This window comes from Macaca mulatta, chromosome 6, assembly GCF_049350105.2.
Source record: "Macaca mulatta isolate MMU2019108-1 chromosome 6, T2T-MMU8v2.0, whole genome shotgun sequence".
NCBI lineage: Eukaryota > Metazoa > Chordata > Mammalia > Primates > Cercopithecidae > Macaca > Macaca mulatta.
In genome coordinates, this window is record NC_133411.1 from 78,720,368 (window position 1) to 78,739,781 (window position 19,414).

At 43.1% G+C, this 19,414-nt stretch overlaps 1 pseudogene; it reads left to right on the top strand.

Annotated features, from left to right (window-relative positions):
* The first annotated feature begins 2,164 nt into the window (after positions 1–2,164).
* Positions 2,165–9,518, top strand: LOC100424353 (large ribosomal subunit protein uL1 pseudogene; annotated as a pseudogene).
* Positions 9,519–19,414: the final 9,896 nt, after the last annotated feature.

Sequence of the window (19,414 nt, forward strand, 5' to 3'; positions counted from 1 at the left end):
GAAATGCATGGCAGCTGTAAGAATCGTAGTGTCATCCACCTGATAGCCATCCTGGAAGAGCTGCACAAAGCACAGATGACAATGGCACAGTTGCAAATTGTAGACTTCTTTCTCTTCTCCCATCATCCAACTTTTTCAGTAACAATTTTAGATGGACAACTGAAGCTCTTGCACATTTTTTCAGAGGGAGCCTAGTGTGTCGAACATCCTCAGGAGCTGTTGATTCTTTTCCCTTGGCTAAAAGTAACTAAAAATGAAATTTTAAGTTATAGCCCATCTGTGTCTGTTCGGTGCAGGTAGAGTGGGGTAGCAGAGAAGAAGTGTGTTGCAGTGGAAGTAGCTCTGACTTTGGATCATGTAAAAAGGAGAGCTTTGAATGTTTCAGTAGCATTTGACATCCTCACAACAATGCTCCCTGCTCATCACCCTTCACAATGTGAGGAAAGATTGTTTTATTCTCATTTAACAGAAACCAAAACTAAAGCATAAGTAAGCTAAGAATTTGCCAGAGATCACACAGGGGGTTGATGGGAAAACAACACATAAAACCTGAGTCTCCTGGTTCTAGCCCTACCCACACTCACCCCCAGCCCCATTAGGCTGGTCGTATGACAAAGCATCATCTGGCTTCACCAAACACAGACCAAAAGCTAGAAGATGAAGATGGGAGATTCCCACGTGCTCTGCAGGAATCACTCAGAACTCCCCACTCGCACTCCAGGCCTGAAGATCTGGCACATTCCCACTTGAGAATGCTCCTGACCCCTTAAGACTTACCTCAAGCACCACCCCTACAATAAGGCTTTTCTGACCTATTCCTATCCTCAAATAATTGATGACTCCCTCTGTAGAGCCAGATTATACCTTAAACACAAGGCCATTTTTGTGCCTGTAACTTTTTCACACACCTCAGGGCTTGAGTCTGGCTGTTACTCATATTCTTGAATCTAACACGGTGCTTGTCTCATAGTAGACACTCAATGTCTGTGTGCTGAATGAAAACACGACTTGAGCTTTATTCCTTAGAGGTACAAACCAAAGGCAAGCTCAGCATGGAAAATCCTTTGGAAGTCATGTACCCTCTCAAGGCTTTAGTGTCCTCATCTGCAGAAATGGGGAGAGTAAGAAAACAATAACTCTGAAGGATTACTGTATGTAAGGTTATTAGCAAGGTGCCTGTCTCACAGTAAGCTCTTGATAGATAGAGGCTATTTTTGGTGACCAGTCTCCGAGGTGGGCCCAGTGACTCTGACCTCCTGGTATTCATGCCCTTGTATATAGTCCCCTCCTACACTGAATAGGGCTGATCTATGTAACCAATAAGATATTGGAGAATTGCCTGAGTGTGACTTCTGAGACTGGGTTGCAAAAATTACTGAGGCTTCTGTCTTACTTTCTTTTGGATCACTTGATCTGGGGAGAGCCAGACACCAGACACCATGTTGTGAGGACACTTCAGTAGCCGTATGGAGAAGTCCAGATGGTGAGGAGCTAGGCTTCTTGCCAGCATGAGGTTATCATCCAAGTGAACCATCTTGTAGACTGATTCTCCGGCCCCAGTCAAGCTTTCAGATGACTGTAGTCCTGATGATTTCTTGACTGCAACTTCAAGTGAGCCAGTTAAGCCATTCCTGAAGTCTTGACTTATAGAAACTATATGAGATAAATGTTTATTGTGGATTTAAGCTGCAAAATTTGGGGATAACTTGTTACCGAGAAATACATAATACATGCTTATTGTAAATGGCTGTACAAATATCAATGGAGATACCTCCTACATGGTCAGTTCTGGTTCTTGACTGATCTCTGTTCACAGGAGCTACAGGGCAAGGTGACTGGTTTAACCAAATCAGGACTTCTCCTTCCCCAAATCTGAAGAGGTAACTAAGGAGGACAGTCTCAGCAAGTTAGTATTTTCAGATCCTCACCTGACCTGAGGGAGGTAAGAAAGCCTGTCATCTTGGTGCTATCTGCCACATCAGACAAACTTTCAGAGAATACAGCAGGACACCAAGTCAGATAATCTCCTCTTACTTAACTGTGTCCTGTATGTAGGTCATCTCTTAACATAGAGGGACAAGTCTTGCCCCAAGAGCTAATCTTGGGGTCCCCTCTCTTTTCCCCACTCCCAGCAGCTGGCAAACTGTCCAGGTGAATCCCTAGCATGACTCCACCTTCCCAAGCCTTTCACATCACAGAGCTGATGAAAATGGTAAGTCACATTTTTTAAAGTAGCCAATATTTGACAAAGTATTGAGAGAAACCCTTGGTTTTTCAGGCTACACAGGCCTTGGCAATATTCACAGCTTGGGTGATGGGCACAGAGACATTTGGCTTTAAGTTCTCACATGGTCATGTTACTATAACTCCAAACCCCCAGTCCCCTGGGGGGTTGGAATCTCCAAACCCCCAGATTCCCCAGCGATCTTTGCTATCTCCCTAGAGTTTTGGCTGCTGCTTCTGGGATATTCCATTTCTCAACAACTGCTGTCATTCTTTCCTCCCGTCCTCAGTTCTCCTGCAGTCCCTGATCTGCTCTATTCCTGTCAAAACTAGAGAATGGACCCCAGCCCCACCCCAAGCAAATACAATTCCTTCAGGTAACCCTGAGTTGTCTGACCCTTAAGTGACCACAGACTTTTAAGGCCACTTGAGACAACCTCAATGTAGGAATTTACAAGTGCCCTGGACAGAAAGACAGCTCTTTGTCATACTCAAAAGCATCCTTTGACTATGAAAAAAAGTGTCTCAATATGGGGAATATGCACTATGTCCCTCCTTCACCTCGGAAGGTGAATTCTCTGCCTGCTTGGGGCACTCCTTTCTTCTGAGTGGTTGACACAGGCCAAGCCTCCTTTCTTTGTTCAAGAATCCCAAAGTTCCCGCTATTTTTTCCAAGGACTTTAAACACCAATAGTCATTAGTTCTATTATGGCCAGTCTGCCTTGGCTCCCCCAAATTCCCAGAGGTGCAAATATATAGATGAGACCCCACCATGATGACCTCCTTGGATTTGAACTAGATACCAAATAGGACTGTGCACAAATCTGACCTTGACCAATTCAATTGTTTGAACGATTTCTCACCGTTCCTACCTACAACTCTAGTACTCCATAGGTCCGCCCAAATCCAGCTGTGTTGGGACCGTGAGGGGACATGATGATCCTAACCAGCAGACCATTCGAAGGTGTTGGTTTGAGAATCACCCAGCATCTGGCCTGACCCAGGCCTGACAGCAAAGCTCTGTGAGGGGTTGCTTTCACATCTTGACATCTTCAGAGTCCCCTGAAAATGTAGCCATTTCATTGAGTCCCTGGGTGTAGTGAGTCTAATGACCTATGCTTTAAACACGAAAGAATACAGTGAGTTGATTTTTCACACTCAGCAGAGAAAGCACTGGGTAAAGGGTGTGTTCTTGGAATTATTAAATAGAACAACTCACCTCTGCTTCAGTGAAGATTGTCGCTATTATAGTGAACCATTTCTCTGACACTACACTCTTAAGGAAAAGTTATTTAAGTTCTCTCTTAGCACAATACCTTCCACACTGAGGGTAGCCAATTAAGGTTTCTGATGTGGTTGTATTGCTGTTTCCTTGGATGGGGGGACCACAAGTTTAACTTTTGCTTGAAGGACCTCTTCCAGTGGTTTTGTCAAAGCTGTAAATTTTATTACTTCAAGTATGTCAAGGAAGAGGGGCTCCAAACTTAGCCTAGGGCAAAAGGAAAATGCAGATCAACCTGTTGCCATTTTTCTTTTTTCTTAGAGACAGGTACTCTGTTGCCCAGGCTGTACTCAAACTCCTGGGCTCAAGCAATCTGCCTGCCTCAGCTGCCTGTGTAGCTGGGACTATAGGTACCTGCCACCATGTCCGGCTGATTTTTTTTTTTAATTTTTTGTAGAGATAGGGTCTTGCTATGTTGCCCAGGCTGGTCTTAAACTCCTGGCCTCAAACAATTCTTCCTCTTCAGTCTCCCAAGTAGATGGGACTACAGGTGTGCCACGATCCTGCTGCCACTTTTATCCACTGGATTTCCACCTACCCGATTACCGAGACCCACAGAGTCCAGGGGTTAAACTCCACTTCAGTTTTCTCATCAATAAAACTGACAAACTAATTCATGCCTAAACTCGATACTTAATCTCTGGTAACGGAAAGACATGTTTCAGCACCAATACTCTTTATGTTAGGCAGGCCCAAATTATATAAGTACCCTCAATAGCTGCAAAATGCGGGGAAGAAAACATTTGCTGATTTTTACTCTTCCCAAAGCAAATCCGCAAGTACCTTAGCCAAATTGCCTGCAACATCTTATAATTTCATGGTGATTTTACTTTGGAAAAGAAAAAGGAGAAATAGAAGGTAAAGTCCTAGGAACTGGACTTTATCTTAATCATCTGTCTCTTCTCACACTTGGAGTGACAGGAACAGAGAATGAGGATGGAAATGGTATGATTGATACACATACAAAATCTTACCTGTGGTTAAGACTTTCAGGGGAAATTTAGACCACAGCCTTGGCTTCCCAGTAGTTGCTACCCTTTGGAGTAGTTCTGTTTTTAAAAATCAAAAACACAGCATTTGGAGGCTTCAGATAGAAATTATTACCAAAAAAATTGACAGCATTGGCCGGGCGCGGTGGCTCAAGCCTGTAATCCCAGCACTTTGGGAGGCCGAGACGGGCGGATCACGAGGTCAGGAGATCGAGACCATCCTGGCTCACACGGTGAAACCCCGTCTCTACTAAAAAATACAAAAAAAAAAACTAGCCGGGCGAGGTGGCGGGCGCCTGTAGTCCCAGCTACTCGGGAGGCTGAGGCAGGAGAATGGCGTAAACCCGGGAGGCGGAGCTTGCAGTGAGCTGAGATCCGGCCACTGCACTCCAGCCTGGGTGACAGAGCAAGACTCCGTCTCAAAAAAAAAAAAAAAAAAAAAAATTGACAGCATTTCTCTTCATCAAAGGTGATGCTGTATAGCAAACAGTTTCTGTGGAGGACAGGCAATTTTAAGCTCGTGACTATTACAGAGATGAGGGAGAGGGACTAAAAAGAGTCCTTGCGTAAGAAGATGAAGCCAGCTGTGAAACATTCTCTGAGATTACAGGGGCTCTCCACAGTTATGCGTGCCTAAATCACCTCGAGTCTCTTCCTATTCCAATCCATCTGACACCTGTCTCCAGGCTAATCCTTCTAATCTGAACAGCTGCCTTGGAGACGTAATGCCTTGCCTTGCCTTCAGTGACTCCCCAAGGCCTCCAAAAACGTCAGTTACGCCCTGGCCTGGCCTTTATATTGTGCAAGAATCTGGCTGCATCTGACATTTAATCTCCCTCTATTCCAACAGAAATCTGTCACTCTAGTGCCCACACCACTTTCTATTTACCCACCGTCACATCTTTATCTGTAATGGTCTCCATTTTCTTCATCTGGAATATCTCCCTCTAACCCCTTCTCAACCACCACCTTCAACGTATGATGCAAAGAGTGTGATTTGGAATTAGAGAGATCTGGGTTAAATTCTAGCTCTGCTACCTGCTTGCTGTGTGTTGCTGGGCAGGTGTCTCACCTTCTCTGAACCTCAGGTTCCTCATCTATACACCAGGTTCTCAAATACACACCATGTTCATGGTAGATGCTCAGTAAAGGTTAGCTCCTCTTTCCTGCATATCTACCCAACTCCCATGCATCCTCCCAAGCTCCTAAATCCACTAATTTCTATAATATTGGCCATAGCAGAGGGTTTGCATGTGAGCATAAGTTTTATGTTCAGTGTTGCAGATTCACCTCTATTCATTAAAGGTGTCATAAAGGAATGGGCCAGGTTAGGAATACAGAGATCATAAGACCTTCTCAGGATAAAGCTCAGAGACCGAGGCATATGGGTTCATTCTCTGCCAATGGCACACTGAAATTTCAGCCTCAGGGGAGTGGAACCCAATAGGAGTACTTGGAAAATAGCCAAGCAGTTCACAGACGGGAAATTATACCATTGCCATGACTCACTGTTAGATAGTTGAAGGAGTTCCTGAATAACTTTTTTTTTTGTAATTCCCAAGAAATTTACAAAAGATGCCAATTAGCAGATTCAGTTCCATGGCACTTGAGGCTTATTTATTTTTTTTTTAAAGCAGATACATTAGACATGCTTACAATTCCTCTTCCTCTTCTAAAAAAATTGCCCCACCAACAGATGCTTAATTTGCCATGTGATGAAAGCCCTCTTTGGCCATTTCTGATTGGTGCAATGGTAGGCACCTGACCAAAGGGCAGCCCTTCCCATAGGCTGGACAGTAACTATGAGCTATGTCCTAGTACAAAAAAGGTGAGCTGAGCCAACCATGTTCTCTGTCTTTCCTAAAACTAGGAAACACAGAAGGAATGAGCCCATAGCAACGAGAACAGAAACTGCAAGGATGCTGTGATATTATAAAGTATATATTTGGTCTTTGTCTCATTTTCTGTCATACAGCTCCTAAAATCCTTGAAATCTCCAAAGTGATAAGAGTATCATTTGTATGCAAATGAGATGACTGGTGGCTGGCAGCCCTAGGTTGCTTCAGGATGGGGGCTGATCCCATGAAAGACCAAGGGGGGATTATAGGGTTGGAACGTTCAGCCCCATTCTCTAACCTCAGGGGAGGCTGAAAGTTAAGTTGATCATCAATGGCCAGTGATTTAGTCAATCATGCCTAAATGAAGTTTTCCTAAAACCCAGAAGTACTGGGTTCATGGAACTTCCAGATAGCCGAACAGGGGGAGGTTCCTGGAGGTTGGCTCACCCGGGGAGGGCATAGAAGCGCCTTGCCTCTTCCGACATGCTTCACCCTACGCCTCTCTTTCATCTGGCTTTTATTTATATCTTTTGTAACACCCTTCATGATAAACCACTAAACCTAAGTGTTTCCCTGAGTTCTGTGAGCCACTCTAGCAGATTAATCAAACCTAAGGAGGGGGGATGGGACCCCTGATTTATAGCTGGCTGGTCAGAGCACAGGTAAAACAACCTGGAACTTGTGATTGCCATTGGAAGTGAAGGGCAGTCTGGTGGGACTGACCCCTGGACCTGTGGGACCTGACGCCATCTCCAGGTGGGCAGTGTCAGAACTGAATTGAGTTAGAGGATACCCAGCTGGTGTCTGCTGCAGAACTTACTGCTTGCTTGGTGTTGAGACAATACACCCACACATTTGGTCGCAGAAGCGTTGTATGTTGTGAGAGCACAGTGAGAGAAACAGAGTTTGTTTTTTTCCTATATCCTTAGAGATGCCCTGAGGGAGAGTCAGGGACATAGCAAGCAAAACCTATGAGTAAGTTCCAGTTAGGGAGGTTCAGAAACCTCTAATAAGCAGGATGAGCCAGGCGGTAGAGAGGAGATCTGAGCAGAAGCACGAGGAAGAAGAAGAAGCCGTGAGAAAGCGATGGAGACAGCACCGGGTCCCCAGAGCTGGCCAGTCTCTCAGGTGACTTCAGTCCCTAATGCTATCTCAATTCCTACAGTAAAACCCCCTGGTCTCAAGCTCACTTACAGCAGTATTCCTTAAAAACAAAAGAACCCAACTTAGGAGGAAAACAGTGACATATTTTACTGCAAGAAAATGAAATACAACTACTCTGAACACATGCACTATTACACAAGTCACAAACCCAGGAGAATCATGAGGATTTATTTTCAATAAGACACAAGGTGCAGGGTTAGACTATGTTAAAGGACAGACTGTTTTCTCAGAGTATTGAAAGAAGGGGGCCTCTTAGGATTTCTGAGAGCAGCCACTAGAGTGTGAGACTTTAGGAATGTTTCCACCTGCTCCGAGGACTCTGACCATCCCTGATGGAAAATGCCAGAGTGACTTGATAGAGCCCTCCTTGGCAATGAGAAGTAGCGCAACCTGTGCCCTGGGATGGGCATGCACCTGCTAGCACCGTGACCCTCAGCGAGTCACTTCATCTCCTTGAGACTCAGTTCCTCCTTTGTGATAGGTGACCAGCAAAGTGACTTCTGGGATATGAATCTTCTAAGTAAATGTCTTCTTTCACTAGATTAGGAAGGGAGGCAGCCTAGAAGAAGAAAGACTGTGGACCAGGAGTCAGGAAAGCTGCATTTCGGCCCTGTCACTTGCTGGCTGGGCAAGCTGAGCAGCTGTCTGACTTGTTTTGTTCTCACTCACAAAATGAGGAAGTTGATTTGTGTCTCATCAAAAGGGCATTTTCACTCCAAATTCTGTGATTCTAAGACCTAAACATTCCTCAACCTATGATTCCAATGGCTCTTGACATCTGTATTTAAAATTCTTTACTGTGTTTTTTCCCCACCCTTAACTGTGTAGAAAGAAGTCTGTGCCACAATTTCTAGGAGAACTTATTTCTTTCAATTTGTCCAGCTACAGACTCAGTGTAAAGAATGTCGGGGGGAAATCTGGTGTGAGTTTCACTCCAGCACTAGTTGGAACAGACATGTGGACTAATTTGGATTCCTAATGGCACAAGATCAGGGCTGGTTGCTGATGGAGAATGTGAAGTCTAAATAGGAAGACAGACCAGGCCGTATTCAAAGGAAAGATGTGTCCTCTTCCCAGAAAACTATAAATCCATAAATGGAAAGTGAAGGTGCGATTCCCAAAGTGATTCTGAGAAGTATCTTAAATGTCCTTCTCAAAAATATTAAATTTACTGGTGGAAATCAGAAGTTTTGAGGTCCATAGACACGGTGGTAGAGGCCAACAGAAAAAGCCAAGAACAAACACGGCTAGTTATAAAAGAAGTTTAATGTCCTACAATTTCAGTAGAAACCTAAAGGCACACATGACTCCAAGATACTGAAGGTCAGTGACTCATTGCTTCACCAGTTAGTTAAATGAAGGTGCAAGATTCTACAGTAACACTCTTTTCTTGTTTCTGCGTCATGAGGCACCAAGAGCAGCAAAGCCTCTTGAGATACTCTGTACTAGGCGTCTCGCACAAGAACCAGTGCAAGCACTGGACATTTTTGGGTATAGTTGAAGATCACCTTGAAGAACGATGAACTCGGAAGAACAGGCACTTCCCCTGAAGGCTTTAGTCCACTCCCTGCTCCAAGCTCTCTGTGTGTGCGCTGGGGACCAACAACACTTTGACGAAGCCAAGGCTGTGGCTATCACCATGTGAGCTTCGAGGTGCTGAAGAAACTCAACCAGAAAAAGAAACTCATCAAGAAGTTGGCCATAAAGTGTGATGACTCTGATCAAACACATCCTCAGCCCCAGCCTGAATAAAGCCAGCAAATTCCCTTCCCTGCTCATGCACAATGAAAAACTTGGTGGCCAGAGTTGATGAGATGAAGTCCACAATCAAGTTCCAGATGGAGGTGCTGTGTCTGGCCATGACCATTGGCCATGTGAAGATGACAGACGATGAGCTTGTGTACAACATCCTTCTGGATGTTAGCTTCCTGGTGTCACTGCTCAAGGTGAATTGGCAGAATGTCCAGGCTTTAGGCTTTATACATCGAGAGCACCACGGGCAAGCCCCAGCACCTGGACTAAGACATGGCCTGGTAAGTCCTAGTGCCGCCAAAAAACAAAAACAAAAACAAAAACTAATAAACTCTACAGTAGCTTATTATATCTGATTACTTTAGATCAACCACCTCTCTGCATGGCTGATCTAAAATAATCAGACACAGGCTGGGTGTGGTGGCCCACGCTTGTAATCCCAGCACTTTGGGAGGCCGAGGCAGGTGGATCACTTGAGGTCAGGAGTTCAAGACCAGCCTGGCCAACATGGTGAATCCCCATCTCTACAAAAATACAAAAATTAGCCAGGTGTGGCGGCATGTGCCTATAATCCCAGCTACTCGAGAGGCTGAGGCAGGAGAATCACTTGAATCTGGGAGGCGGAGGTTGCAGTGAGCTGAGATTGCGCCACTGCACTCTAGCCTGGGTGACAGAGCGAAACTGTTTCTAAATAAATCAATAAAATAGATAGAAAAGACATGGACCAGTAATTCACAGAATAAATACCTGTAGGAAAGAAAGATATGAAAAGGTGTTCAACTGCAATGGTCATTAAAATAACATTTAAAATGACTTTTCATTTTTTGCCCATAAGAGTGACAACAAATAAATAAGTGGCATCCAGTGCCGGTAATGGTGTAAGGAATTAGCCAATCCTATGTACAGTAGGTAATATAAAATTTTAAATAGGCATAGCCATTGACCTAGCAATATCAATCCTAGAAGTTCAGCCTTGAGATATTCTTCTGTGGGTATTTACTTAATAATGTTGATTTGCTCTTAATAGCAAAAACTGGAAGCTACTCACATTGGTAGTGGGTTGGTTAAACAAACTTTGTCCATCCAAATAATAAAGTACTATACATATCCCTTTTTTAAAGGATGAATTATATCTAAATGCACTGATGTGGGAAGATTTCCATGTGGAAAAACAAGTTTTAGAAGATAATGCACAGTATGATCTGATTTTCTTAAAAGGTGTACACATGTACACAAATACTCTAAAGGGTCCTTGCCAATCTCCATTCCTTGCATCTCGCCGCCCCCACTTCACACTTCGGATTCCAGTGCCATAGGGAACCTCCGGCTTCCCTGATGTGTGGTGCATTCTCTTAAGAACACGTGCTCTCCATCTGCCTGGAGCCCTCACCTCCTGCTCGGTGCCTGCCCAATTCCTCACCTTAATCCTATGTTACTGCATGAATCTGGAAGGGTATACACCAGACTGTTAACACGGATGTTCCTGAGGCTGAGGTGTCAGGGTATTTTCACCTTCTGTATCATACTTTCCTGAATTGTTTGAATTCCTAATAATGATAATAAATTGTAATTATTTTAAGATTAGGAAAAAAGAACACTGCAACTATACAGACTACAACTGAAAAATAAGGAGATCAAAAGATCAGATTTTTGCCTCTTGTCCTACAACTATTGCTACATTCTGTCCTCTATACATTTCTCCAGTTCCAGCTAGACAGCACCCATTTGTGGACTCACAATCTCCAAATAAAGCCTGAAAAATCTAGGATAGAGGGAGTGAGACAGAGAGGAAAAGGAGGAGATGACTTGCCAGTGTTTTAAAAAGACAGTGCTTCCAAATTTGAGGTTAGGAGACTTGAGTATTTTCAGTACTATGGAATGAAAGCCCAGGCTTTGGTTCATTGCCCAGCTTCTCAGAGAAGCTAAAGAGAAATAACTTCACTAGGATCCTAGATACATAGTTTTAATTTACTCTATATTATTTAGCACCCCATACCAAAAAGAACTTCAAAGAATGTCCTTTTGTTAACTGTAAAATAAATCAAAACTCAACCACTTAATTGATTTTAGGAAAGCAGAGTATATTTGTAAAACCTTAGATATCAGAACATCGAGGTTATAATCTGAGTCTTGCAGTAACAAGTAGTGTTCACATTAGCACATCCCACCCTAAACACAGCAAGTTCTCCTTTATTTTCTTCCTCTCTGTCACCTGCTGACCTCCCCACCCTCCATCCATTGAGGCTCTGGGCTCCATTGATTATCTTTCCTAAGTTCCTCTCAAATCCATCCATGGCCACTGCTCTACCTTGGGTCCACGTCCTCTGTCGCCTAGATCACTGTCACACCTGGTCTCCTTTGCCCGAGTGTTCCATTCTCCACATTGCAGCTACACTACTCTTAAATTGCAAAATGTGAACATGTCCTTTCTCTGCTTTAACCCTTTTGGTGGCTCCCAGAGCTCACAAGACAAAGTCTGAACTCTGAGTCTAGCATAAGGCTTAAGAAGGCTTTCTGATTAGGCACTACCTTGGTTAGAGCAGTGATTCTAACGCTGAGGTTTAAAAATGATTGTTTTTAATGCCAATGCATTTTGAAAACTCATCCCAGATGATTCCACCCCAAGTGGCCAGATGCCTTTAGTGTGAGAAATGCTGATGAGGGATAAGATGCTGTGTGAGGCCAAGAAGAAGGCAAGTCAGAGGTCCAGAAGTGGATTCAGCCTGGAGTTTGGCATTAACCAGAGCTGACTTTCTAGTTCAGGTTAAGCCTTTGTTCTTAGGATTTGAACCAAATAAGACTCATTTCATCTCATCGCCTGGTCCAGGAGGAAGGTGCTGGTGACACGCTCTAGACAGGAACTCTTCGAGAAAACAATTTAAATATTGAATCTGCTCTGCTGTAAATAATGCATCAACTTATTTTAAAAAGTGAATATTTAATAAGTTGCAGTACAGCAATTTGAATGTGGAATTTAATCTGCTTATAAAATCCACAAGGGAAAAACCCAATTCATATAAATTCCTGTAAAGTTTCCATCACTTCTCCAAACATTCCTATATACCGGTTGTGCAAACAAACACTGTGGATGGAACAGGGGCAGGGGGAGGAATTAGACGCTATAGCTTGCTTTGATATAGTTTCTCATTTCACTTATTTTTTCTTTGACTTCACACAGAACTGAAAAATGAGTCCAAACAGCACATTTCTATTGAGTATTCTTTTATTTATTTATTTATTTTTTTGAGATGGAGTCTCACTCTGTGTCCCAGGCTGGAGTGCAGTGGTGCGATCTTGGCTCACTGCAAGCTCCGCCTCCCGGGCTCAAGTGATTCTCTTACCCCAGCCTCCCAAGGAGCTGGGTTTACAGGGGCATGCTACCTTGCCTGGCTAATTTTTGTATTTTTAGTAGAGACAGGGTTTCACCATGTTGGTCAGTTTGGTCTTGAACTCCTGACCTCAGATGATCCACCTGCCTCGGCCTCCCAAAGTGCTGGGATTACAGGTGTGAGCCACTGTGCCTGGTCTTCTATAGAATATTTTAAAAAGAACTTGAAAGAGAGCAGTGTCTCTTAGGTAACTGTGCATTCTAATTTCTAAGTCTTATTACAAGGGTCTTTTCTATTTGTTTTTATACTAATTATGTACTCATTGTTATTATTACCCTTGAACTAGACAGGCCTGCATTTGAATACCTAAGAGTTTAAAAATCCCTGAGAGTTGCTAGTTGGGTTTGAAATCCCTGAGAGTTAGTAGCTGAGTGACTCTGGTCAATTGACTTACCCTCACCAAGCCTCTAGTTCTCTGGTTATTGTCTTTGTAAGGTAAGTATGTAAGACTTCCCAAAAACAAGCTAGAAACTGAATACATGTCAACTCTTCTCCTCTCTTTCCTCCCTCCCCACTCCCCATCATACACTGTACCATAACCTTTGTGTTGTGTTTGTGCGGTTGATGATCTCCTCTTAGTCTGGAACTAAAATGTTCTTTCTTGCGGTTATGTACTATTTGATAATGTCAGTTCAGAAGGAAATATTGGCCCCAGTGTAGTATGGGGGGTGTACGGTAGCACAGGAGAGCACTGGTTGGCTGTCAGGAGGCCCTTCCAAGTGGCATTTATCCCGTAGGAATTCACAAGGGTTTAAGGTATTGTGTCAGCCATCCAGATATAGGACTTTATCTGTCCTATATACAGATGAGGTCTCTCCTCTTTGGGATTATGTATGTTAACTGAGGCTACAGAGACTGATAGATACAAACCAGAATGCTGATTCTTTTCCTGTATGATGAAAAATATACCATTATGGTGAGGGGGTGGGCAGTGGTGGGAGTAGGGTGAGACAATTTATTAGAGGTACAAACCAAGGGAAATTGGCTCCACAGTGTCAATGCTTAGGTCACCCTAACAGATCTCTCTCTCTCTCTCTCTCTCTCTCTCTCTCTCTCACACACACACACACACACACGCGCATGCACACGCGTGCGCACACACACACACACGGTTTCATTTTTCTGTGTTCTAGTCTGTGCTATTCTGTTCATGCATCTTTCTCCAACTAAAGTCCTATAACATCCCAGCCCATTGCCTTGAGTTCTCCTTGGTTGATCTCCTGGGTGTCCCAACTCTCAGGTTGTCCTGTCACACTCATGTGGCTTTATTGTCTAGTTTACGCGGGGATACTTCTTTCCTGCCTGCTGTTTCCCTCTTTGTGGGTGAAGATCAGTTGCTATAATGGCCTGGCCTTTCTTCCTCTCCCCCTTTCACTCAATTCTTCTCTTTCAGCCCCCAGGAAGATGGAGTAGCTTCTCTCCTTGGTAAATTTGGGAAAAATAAACTGGATGAACAAAGATCAGCTTTCACCTCTATAGTTTCACTCTCCTTTTCTATGTTTTCAAGGCTAACCAGCCTCTCTGAAGACTGATTTAAATCTTTATTCCAATATGACAGTATGTTCAGTCTCCCAGATTTTATATACCTGGCAGTTGTCTTTTTAAGCTCCCCCCAGTGCCTCTCTGCTCTGAGTTAAAATCTGTTGCTTTCAAAGCTTAATTGTCAGATGCCATTCATTCAAAAAATACTAATCAGTGCAGGTACTGTCCTGGGTTTGGGAAATAAAATGAGAAACAAAATGAGCATGGTCCAACCCTTATGAAATTCACGTTTTCATTTTATTATCTGGTCTTATTTTTGCAATCCTTCCTGGGGAAAGCCTGACCACAGCACATTTTTGATGGTAGAAAGAGCTCTGAACCTTTGAATCAGGCAGATCTGGGTGGGATTCTAACTTAGCCACTCACTAGCTGTATGTCAGTAGACAGCCAATGAATTGCTCTAAGTCTTAGTTGTCTTAAAAGTTATATTGCTGTGTAGTTAAAGAACATGATGGTTGTTGTGAGAATAAAATGAAATAGTGCATGCAAAAAATCTTAGCAGAGAACTTGGAACTGGTAAGCACCTCATAAATGTAAGAAGACACTTACTAATGTAATAAATGTACAATATAATAGCCTCTGTGCTACCTTTCATCCCTCAGCTTAAGCTTCTTGTGAGCTGGAACCATGTCTTACACTTCCTAAGGTCATAGTAGAAGCTCAATAAACATGTGCCAATTCAGCTGATTACTTAATGACATTCACAATAGGCTCTTGTCTTAATTAGCCTTCTGTTTTTTCAGTGGTGATAAACATAGCTGGTTTTTTTCCCCAAAGCTGTGTAACTATGTAGCCATTGTAAAATGGCTTCATGTAATAGCTTCATGCCTGATTTTCTATATTTCAATATAAGTCTCCATAAAATAACAATAATTCTTAGCTGTGACTTTGACTAAATCTTCACTAATGTATAAATAATTTTATTGTTAAAAACTAAGAAAATTTAAACTGGTTATTTTAATAGTTTTATTTATGTGTTACAAGAAATCATACCGGTTATGTATATGAATGGAAGGAGACATTGACAGGAAGAGTTGAAGAAAAGGTTAACATATTTTCCTTATGATTTTTGAGTACGGATGTTCCAGAGATCCTGGAATTCTCATTGTTTCAAATAAAATGATGAGGTCATTGTAAAAACATCTGAGTTGAGACAGCAGAGTCATGCTTTTGCATCCTATCCCGTGGAACTGCACTCTGATCTTTAGCTTACCACAAAAATCGGCTATAGCACCTTCAAACTGATGGAAGGCTCACCTAAGCCACACTCTTGTGTCAAAGCTGGCTGTTTTCTACATCCTGGCTTCCTTGTTGTCAACTTAAAAGCTTTCCTTATTAGATTTTTATTGGAAAAGTTAACAAATTTTGAGTATTGGCAAATTGTTCAGTAAAATTAGGTTGATGATGTTAACAAGAATGTTAAAGCAAATTTTGCAGGTGATGACACACTGATGGTATGGTAGGAGTTGGGAACTTGGGCTCACAGACCTCTCGGGGTATCAGTGGATGCTTGAACATCCACTGATGGTGTTTGGAATACAAGTGTTTGGATGCAAGTGGTAATGGTCCACACCCATATGTAATTTTCAGTCAAGTAGGGGAGGTAGACAATAAACATATAATTATAGATAGATAACATGCATTAAAAGAAAAGTGAATAGGAAGCTGTAAGGAGAATAAGGAGAAGTTAGCTTTGGTAGTTGGTCAGGGGAGGCCCCACTGAGGAGACTGAACTGAAGAAAGAGAAGGAGTCAGTTCAGGGAGGACCTGGAGGGACGATGACTCAAGCAGAGGAGAGCAAGGCAGAGGCTGCGCAGGATGAACTTGGCACAGTCTCAGAAGCTTGGCTCAGCCGGGCTGGCTGGGGTACAGGGAGGACAACACCCAGTGCCAAGATCTATTTTATTTAAAGTGCAGTGGAAAGCCACTGAGGGGTTCACAAACCAGGTCAGGATTGGAACTGATTTGCATTTTTAAGTGACTGTTCTATATCTGATGTGGAGAACACTGTAGTGAGGCCCACATGGAAGCAGGAAGACCAGTTAGGAGACAAAGCAGTAGTCCAGTGAGAGACAATGGTGGCTTCTATAAGGCTGGTGGTTGTGGGCCTCAGGAAGAAAGGTGGTGTAAATCTAAAGACGCATACTTAAAAATATCTCCTAGTTAGATCACTGCTTTCTTAAAATAATGAGAATTGAGTGTCGTACAGGCAATGTCGTCCTCAAAACACACACTGACATTACAGAACAATGTCTCATTTCCACATAATGCATAGATTTGACAGGTGCTTTTCATTGAATCCTCACATCTGAGCAGAAGAGAACACCGATACCAGCCATAAGCGTAGGAACTGGGAGATGGTGACTGATTCTCCTGCCAAGCAAACTCCTGTTCTTCGTGATTAGCAGAGGCTGCCATGCGGGCAACAGGTCTGTCTATGTACAACTGTCTTAAAATTGGCTGGGATATTGGGTTTGTGTGGGAGGTGTCTTTTATTAAAGGTATATTGGGAAGATATAGGTAACCCTTCCAGGCTACCTTGGGAGGATGTAGTGAATGAAGATGATGTGTGTGCATGTGTGTGTGTGTGAGCATGCTAGTATGACTTGCTGCTTTAATAGCTTATGCATCACCATAGCCAGCTGTCGACAGAACAAGTTCATGGAAACTCCATTAATAAAAAGGGTCACTGAGAAATGGCTTCACTTATTGACATAAGTATAAAACCTCTCCATAGTATACTTCAAATGACATCAAAATTCCTTGGCAGCAACTATAATAGATTTGAAATAAATAACTTGGTAAAATCAGCCTACCAAAGCTATAGTCTATGAGGCATAATTTGGGCCTGTTCTCTGGGTAATGAATTAATTATACAAAACAGCATAATTTGGTTTGAACACAGTAAAGGAAAAGAAAACTCAAGAACTCCATTTAACTGTATTTTTTCTCTCAAGGCCCTGAAATCTGTGGCTTACTAGGATTCGGGAGTGGAAATCCATTTTGTTTAGGTAATTGAGATGTTTGAGGTGGGGAGAAGTTAGAAGGAAGCGGGGCTGCTACTTCAGGGTAGAACAAAGCTGGACTCTGGAACAAGATGCAGAAAAATACTGTCTTCTCCCCTGGGTTGCATGCAGTGGGAAGACCACCCCCTTTCCCAGCTCCAACCCTGTCTGCCTTCCAAATCTTGTCCAAGTACCCTTTTTTTTTTTTTTTCCTTGAGACGGAGTTTCGCTCTCGTTGCCCAGGCTAGAGTGCAGTGGTGCTATCTTGGCTCACTGCAACCTCCGCCTCCCCGGTTCAAGCAATTCTCCTGCCTCAGCCTACCTAGTAGCTAGGATTATAGGCGCCTGCCACCATGCCTGGCTAATGTTTTGTATTTTTAGTAGGAACGAGGTTTCATCATGTTAGCCAGGCTGATCTCAAACTCCTGACCTCAGGTGATCCACCCACTCGGCCTCCCAAAGTGCTGGGATTACAGGCGTGAGCCACCATGCCAGGCCTCAAGTACCTTCAATTGACAGAATGTAATTTGCATCTAGAATCCTAACTTCAAAAGAATCTGAAAGTAATTGTTTTCAATTTTGCAATAAAGAAAAGCACCCAAGAAAACGGGTTGGAATTGGTGCAGAGGACCAATTCATCACAACTGTTACAGAAGAGAGAACTGGGGGGATGATTTTAGTGGAGTGAGTCTCTCCTTCTCTCAGGTCAAAAAAGAAGGGCTTCAGGGACACTACCCTGAAAGCTAGAAGTGTGTCCTCTGCAGTTTGGGAGTTAGGGTGGGACGTATTCTGACTCCTGCCTGGGGAATGTAAAAATGAGAGACACTCCGACTGCAGGAGCAAAGAAATTTGGTGCTGCGTCGTGATTGGCCTGTTCTTCTAGAGCTTCAGATTCAAGAGGAAGAAAGTAAAAGGAAGCATGAAGGTTTCTGATGGACTGATGGCCCACAGTCCAAAGAGAGCTGATGTGGAGTTGAATCATGTCTGTCCATGTGGTTGATTCATGTCTGTCCATGTGGGTTGTCTGAAGAGGAGAAGGGGCTTCACCAGGAAGAGGCTGGAGGTCAGCCGTGAAATTCTTTAGAGGTGAGGAAAGAGGTGTGGCACGGAACAGGAGGAGAGCAAAGCATTTCCAAACATTTCCCCTAAGAAAAGGAATTGGGTTTATTGCCTGCCAGGCCTGGGGAGGATGCTGAAGGCTCACACCAGCTTCAGACAGTATCAATGGTCCTGCCTCCTTTAATCTCCTCTCTCCCCATACTTCAAAGGTCAGATACTGTGGGTACAAGAGAGAATGAAGGAGGAGATGAAAGGTGATGAAAATGAGTGTTATGGACTTAATTGTGTCCCCCCAAATTTATATGTTGAAGCCTCAACTCCTAATGAGGACATATTTAGAGATAAGGCTTTTATGGAAATAATTAAGATGAAATGAAATCATAAGCCCTTATCTAATAGGATTAGTGTACTTATAAGAAAAGACAGCAGAGAGCTTGCTTTCTCTCTCTACCATCTGAGGACACAGAAAGAAGGTGGCCGTCTGTAAGCTAGGAAGAGAGCCCTTACCGGGACCCACATTGGCCATCATCTTGATCTTGGACTTCCCAGCCTCTAGAATTGTGAGAAATACATTTCTGTTATTTAGGCCCACCAGTCTATGGTATTTTATAAAGATAGCACGAGCAGACTGTGAGAAGCCAAGTCCCTTCCTCTGTCTGCTGGTAACTTGCAAATGGGAGGGAGAAGAGTGTTTTAGCCTTAAACTGAGTTTAGAGTTTCAATGATTATATAAAGCTGAATATTTTTGCTTACTGAATTGAGATTATAACTTGTTATATTTTATTCCCAGAGAGTGACTAGAAATAGCATGGGATTGTTTGAGACTTCTTCCAGGAGCTGGAGAAGAACTAGTCTGAAGAGTTAATTTAGAGTCATTGGGGGCAGAAGATACAATTGCTTGGTGGTTACATCCTAAGAATTGTTCTTGTTCAGCAGATTGATTATAAATTAGCCTCCCAAATCAATACATCATGCTTTATACTAGAGACACTCAGATATCCTAAAGGAGACAGAGTGACTCCAGGCCCTTTAGAAATGACTGTATCTGGCAGAGCATGCCAACTGGAACCAGGTTGACCCATCATGAAAACAAAGGAAAATGGAAGAGCCAGCTGGCTGGGTGCACTTTTGGAGACATCTATTATCAGATTTCTTTCCATTTCCAAATGCA